Genomic DNA, 5,951 nt, shown 5'->3' on the forward strand with positions numbered 1-5,951 from the left:
GGAGCGCGGCACCTCGCCCCGCCACCATCCGGATCCGTCGTTCCGCGCCGTCCTCCGACCTCCCCCGCGCCATGTCGTCTCGCCGGAGTCCGCGCCGCCTCACCGGAGTTAACTCTGGCCGGATCTACCCCGGGTGGATGAGATCCACTGGGAGCTCATCCAAACGCCTCGCCCCGCCCGGATCTTCTCGTCCCGGGTCCTCCTCGTCCTGGTTCTCGCGAGGTCTAAATTTCTGCTAAGTCCCAGATCTGTGTTATTTTTCTAGCTCTATTCATCATGTCATAACTCCTCATCCGTAGATCCATTTTGCACGCATGATATATCAAAATATTCATCTGGATGTGCTCTTCATTTCATTCCATTGTGCCATGCTTGTTTGAGTCCATCTTGATGCCAAAATGACTATTGCAAGAGTGCTATAAAATGTTAGTTCTTGTTTCTTAACAGATCTTGAGCATTTGTCATTTTTTCCATGTTTATTGTGTGCTGCATATGGCTATGAGCCCTACATGTGTTTTTGGATATGCCATGCCATCTTTACAGGGGTGTATGCCATGTATTTTTGTGATCATTGTGGTGGCTAGCACATGTATGCAAAGTAGCTCTCGTAATATTGCTGATTTCAGGGACTTAGAATTTCACTAAGTCTTTGCTCTGCTGTTATTTTTATGCCATGTATTCATGTTGCTATAGTGAGATCCATGCTTCTTTTGAGTATATTCAGTAATGATGATTTGGGCATAAGGTTGTACTCTATCCATCCATGTCCCTGTTTGCATTTATGGAGTACCCTAACATGAATCAATCTTACTCTACTTTTGCTATAAAATGTTACTGGCAGATTGTTTACGTGTTAATCAATTTTGCCAAGGTTGTTGTAGTTGATCCATGCATGCCATGAGCTTGTTCTTGCTTTGGTTAGCTTCATGAACATGTCTTCTTTATGGTAGTATGCTTAGCTTGTCATGCAATGTCTTGTGTTGAGTGCATCGAGCTCGCAAACATGTCTTCATAATTCTGTTTTTGCCCTGTCCAGTTTTCTGCTAATTATGAATCTGTTAACGAAACTTGCTATGTTTACATGGGTGCCATCATATTTTCTGTGCCCTTTTGGCTTATGGTCAGTAAGGGACTTTTGTTATATGCTTTGAGTAGATTCATGCCATGCCTTGTATTGCTATGTTCTGATCCTGTAGCATGTTGTTATCCTACTCCAAACATTGCTTCCTGATGTTAATTCCTGACATGTTAGTATTTTCACTAAGACTGTGAAGTTGATATCTTTTGCAGTTTTGCCATGCTTGTTTGAACCTGCTCTTGTGTGATTTAGCCGTAGCTCAGTGTTCATCTTTTGTCAAGCATCTTGAGTAGATCACTGCCATGTGCTTTCTTGCTATGTTGGATTGCAGTAGATTAGTTTCTTGTTGCATTTTAGATGGTATCGTGCTGTTAATCGCAGAATTGTGTCATTCTTGTTTTGCTTGCCATTTGCAAACCGTGCATCCGATTCCGGTGATCTTTATATCGATTTCGACCGAAATCAACTTATCTTTCCAGCGGCACACTTGGTTTTCCAAGTTGAGGCCTGGTTCAATCTTTTCCTTCCGGAGCATGCATACGCATTGCATATCACATCCCGCATATCATGCCATGTTTTGCATCATGTTGCTTGCGCATTGCACCGTGGTTGATTGTGGTTTCCTTTGCCTGTGTTCTTTCCTTGGGTAGAGCCGGGAGACGAGTATGTGATCGAGAACCCGTTGAGTACGCTTACGAGGATCAAGCTTACGTCAACTCGGAGAACTTTGCAGGCAAGATGATCATACCCTCGAAATCACTTCTATCTTTGCTTGCTAGTTACTCGCTCTATTGATATGTCGCGATACCTACAACTTGTTATATCATGCCTCCCATTTTGCCATGTCAAGCCTCTAACCCACCTTTCCTAGCAAACCGTTGTTTGGCTATGTCACCGCTTTGCTCAGCCCCTCTTATAGCGTTGTTAGTTGCAGGTGAAGATGGAGTTTGTTCCATGTTGGAACATGGATATTTGTTGGGATATCACAATATCTCTTATTTAATTAATGCATCTATATACTTGGTAAAGGGTGGAAGGCTCGGCCTTATGCCTGGTGTTTTGTTCCACTCTTGCCACCCTAGTTTCCGTCATACCGGTGTTATGTTCCTTAATTTTGCGTTCCTTATGCGGTTGAGTTATAATGGAACCCCTTGAAAGTTCGCCTTGAATAAAACTCCTCCAGCAAGGCCCAACCTTGGTTTTACATTTGCACTAATAACCTATCACCTTCCCTTGGGTTCTGCAGACTCAAGGGTCATCTTTATTTTAACCCCCCCGGGCCAGTGCTTCTCTAAGTGTTGGTCCGACCTGAGCGATGTCCGACGCCCCCTGAGCAACCAGGGTCTATGCCAACTCGACGTCTTGCTCATCCGGTGTGTCCTGAGAATGATATATGTGCAGCTCCTATCGGGATTTGTCGGCACATTCGGGCGGCTTTGCTGGTCTTGTTTTACCATTGTCGAAATGTCTTGTAACCGGGATTTCGAGTCTGGTCGGGTCTTCCTGGGAGAAGGAATATCCTTCGTTGACCGTGAGAGCTTGTGATGGGCTAAGTTGGGACACCCATGCAGGGTTTTGAACTTTCGAAAGTCGTGCCCACGGTTATGGGTAGATGGGAATTTGTTAATGTCCGGTTGTAGAGAACTTGAAACTTAACTTAATTAAAATGAATCAACCGCGTGTGTAGCCGTGATGGTCTCTTTTCGGTGGAGTCCGGGAAGTGAACACGGTTTTTGTGTTATGTTTGACGTAAGTAATTTCAGGATCACTTCTTGATCACTTCTAGTTTACGACCGTGCTTTGCTTCTCTTCTCGCTCTCATTTGCGTAAGTTAGCCACCATATATGCTAGTGTTTGCTGCAGCTCCACCTCACTACCTTTTCCTACCCATAAGCTTAAATAGTCTTGATCGCGAGGGTGTGAGATTGCTGAATCCCCATGACTCACAGATTACTTCCAAAACTAGTTGCAGGTGCCGATGATAACCGTGCAGGTGACGCAACCGAGCTCAAGGAGGAGCTCGATGAAGATCGTGTCCGTTGTGTTGTTTCGTTTCCAGTCGATCAGTAGTGGAGCTCAGTTGGGGCGATCGGGGATCTTTTGCATTAGGGGTTGTCTTTCTTTATTTGGTTCCATAGTCGGACCTTGATTGTATCTGGATGATCTAATGATATATTTATATATTGTGTGAAGTGGCGATTGTAAGCCAACTCTTTATCCATTTCTTATTCAGTACATGAGATGTGTAAAGATTACCCCTCTTGCGACATGCCTACCATGCGGTTATGCCTCTAAGTCGTGCTTCGACACGTGGAAGATATAGCCGCATCGTGGGTGTTACAGTGCGCCCCGACGTTCTCTGCGCGCTCTGGTGAAGATGCGTTGGGCGCAGCGGAGTCGGGGGTGGAGGTGCTGGGCGGGAGGAGTACCACCGGAGGAGGTCGGTGTGGCTGGGGGCATAGGAGGTAGGAGCACCAGCGGAGGTCGACGCAGGAGGTGGCGGCGGAGATCGGGGGTGCATGGTGGGCAAGGAAGGAGAGCGATTGGTGGAAGGGGTAACAGGGAGAAAACGCTTCGTGCGTTTTGTGCGGCGGTGTTTTCATCTGCGGGTGAAGTACGGTCAGTCGGGTTAAAGATAGCCGTTAGATTAAGATTTGTGGGACTAATCGTGTGCTGGCTGGGTCGTGCAGCGTTGTGGGGCTAATTGCGGGGTGCACCTAAGAAAGTTCTTGTTTAATTGTTTATTAGTAGTCTCTACTCCTAATGTCTCAGTTGGTAGGTCACGTTCCGGGTTTTATTTTCGTCCCACCATTTTCATTCGGTTTTTTTCGCTGGTTTTTTTTCACCCTCTTCCCACCCCACCCATCCACGCAGCCACCCCAAAAAAAACCACACCTGAAAAAAAGCTCCATCGATCCCATCTATCGTTGCCGCCGCCGCCGTCCGAGAGGGAGACGCCGCCCCCGCCGCCGAACTCCGGGAAACGCCGCCGCCAAGTCTCCAGGGCAGGGCAGTTTCAATCCCTGCTGCCGAACTCCGGGAGACGCCGCCGCTGCGGCACAGGGTAGATTTCGCGTCTCCATGTGGTCGCACGCACGCCTGCACCTCCACTCCCCCCCCCCTCGATCCCGATCGGATCTTTCTCTCCACAAAAATCGCCACCGCCGGCCTCCTTCGCTCGACTCGGCCATGGTGAAGCTACACCTCCCCCAATTCCTCCCGTCGTCATCGTCATCCTCCATGTGACCCTGCCAGATTCCACGATTTGGGGATTCCCTATGAGGAGCCGGCGTGTCGTCCTCATCGCAGGCGGGCGGGTGTTGGCATGTGCGCGTACGGAGGAGCTCCACCTCACCCACTTCAGCTTCCTCGTGTCTTCATCATCGTCCTCCGCGCGACCACGCCAGCTTCCATGGTTTGGGGGAGCCTTCCCTATGAGGATCCAGCGTGTCGTCCTTGTCGCACCCTAATTAGGTTCCTGGTGTGTTCTCACCGCCGCACCCTAATTTGATTTCGACTGGAGTCTAGGACGTCAGCGCCACCAGGTACGTACATCTGGCTGTTCATCTTTCTTCCTCCGAACGAGCAGCGACCTATGAATTTCTGATTCTAGATTTGTCCAACGATTTGCCTGATTGTTTCTCCTCTCTAATCTCTATAGTTTACCAATTTCATTAGCACTGCCGTCCAGGTGATAATAAACGCCGTTCACCACAACAAGAGGTGAGAGGCAGATTCCAGATAAGGTATGCCTAGCAGGTTTTATGAACTAGAGGCGAGAGGCAGATTCTTGATGATGATTTTTAACTGGATCTTATATTATCATAGCTTTATGCTAATTTCCAAAAATAATTGTCCTTTTCAATTTTAGTACTGTCATGCCATCTCGAAAGTATGCATTGAGAAGAAATTGTTGGATGAGATAGATAGTTACTATCATTACTAATTTACTAATTTGCATCTCGGATGATTTTATTATTTGATATGCTTAATGATTTTAGATGCCCTTTTTTGGCCTCTAAATTTATGTCTACATAGATTGATTATTATTTAGACCTTTATACTAAAGGCCCTGGATTTTTGTTTCGCCCTGGGCCCCTAAAATCCGAGGACCGGACCTGCCGGCAGCACTTGATTCTATTTTAGTTGCAACCAAGTATCTACTTTAAAGTTATATAGATTAGATTTTGTCGATAAAGCTGATTTTCCTGATCCTATAATCCTTGTTCTGTCAAGCCAAACATGTCATTTTATTTAAGTTTGCATGACTGTATTTTTTATTTGTCAATTTTCTAAAGTTTTATGAACACTTCTGTTTTTCTGTCGAGCACTAATAGAGAGAAAACTGTTTTCTTATTTTTAACCGGGAGCAAACTGCGTAGCAAGATCAATAATGAATGGTTCAAGTCATGTGTTACAAGTTACAATGAGCAGGTGGTACTCAAGTCCGTTGATGATAAGGATATTATTCGAACATTTACTGCAATAAGGTCTCGGAAAGGGCATTTGCCTCGTGATTGTCTTTAGTACGTTGTCGGTATTCGGTATGTTCCATCTAACCATCTCTATTCTTGCAAGCTTTTGATTTGTAATATATTCAAATAATTTGTATTTAAAAATTATGGGTTAGTAGATCCGTTTTAATTTGCATTTCTATTCTTGCAAGTATTCAGTATTTGCATTCTTTTGTCCACGCTTTAATTCCTAGATCCCGTTTGTTTCGGCAGCATTGTTACTTTGTTGTTTCTTCTGCTACAAGGCCTATGGTTATAGTAAACCTTCTTATTTTAAGCATCCTATCAAACCTACTTAAACAAACGTGTGCCTTTTTGCCCACATCTTCATGCTATTCATCTGCATGTTGCCTTGCATA

This window comes from Triticum aestivum, chromosome 6A (genome assembly GCF_018294505.1).
Source record: "Triticum aestivum cultivar Chinese Spring chromosome 6A, IWGSC CS RefSeq v2.1, whole genome shotgun sequence".
NCBI lineage: Eukaryota > Viridiplantae > Streptophyta > Magnoliopsida > Poales > Poaceae > Triticum > Triticum aestivum.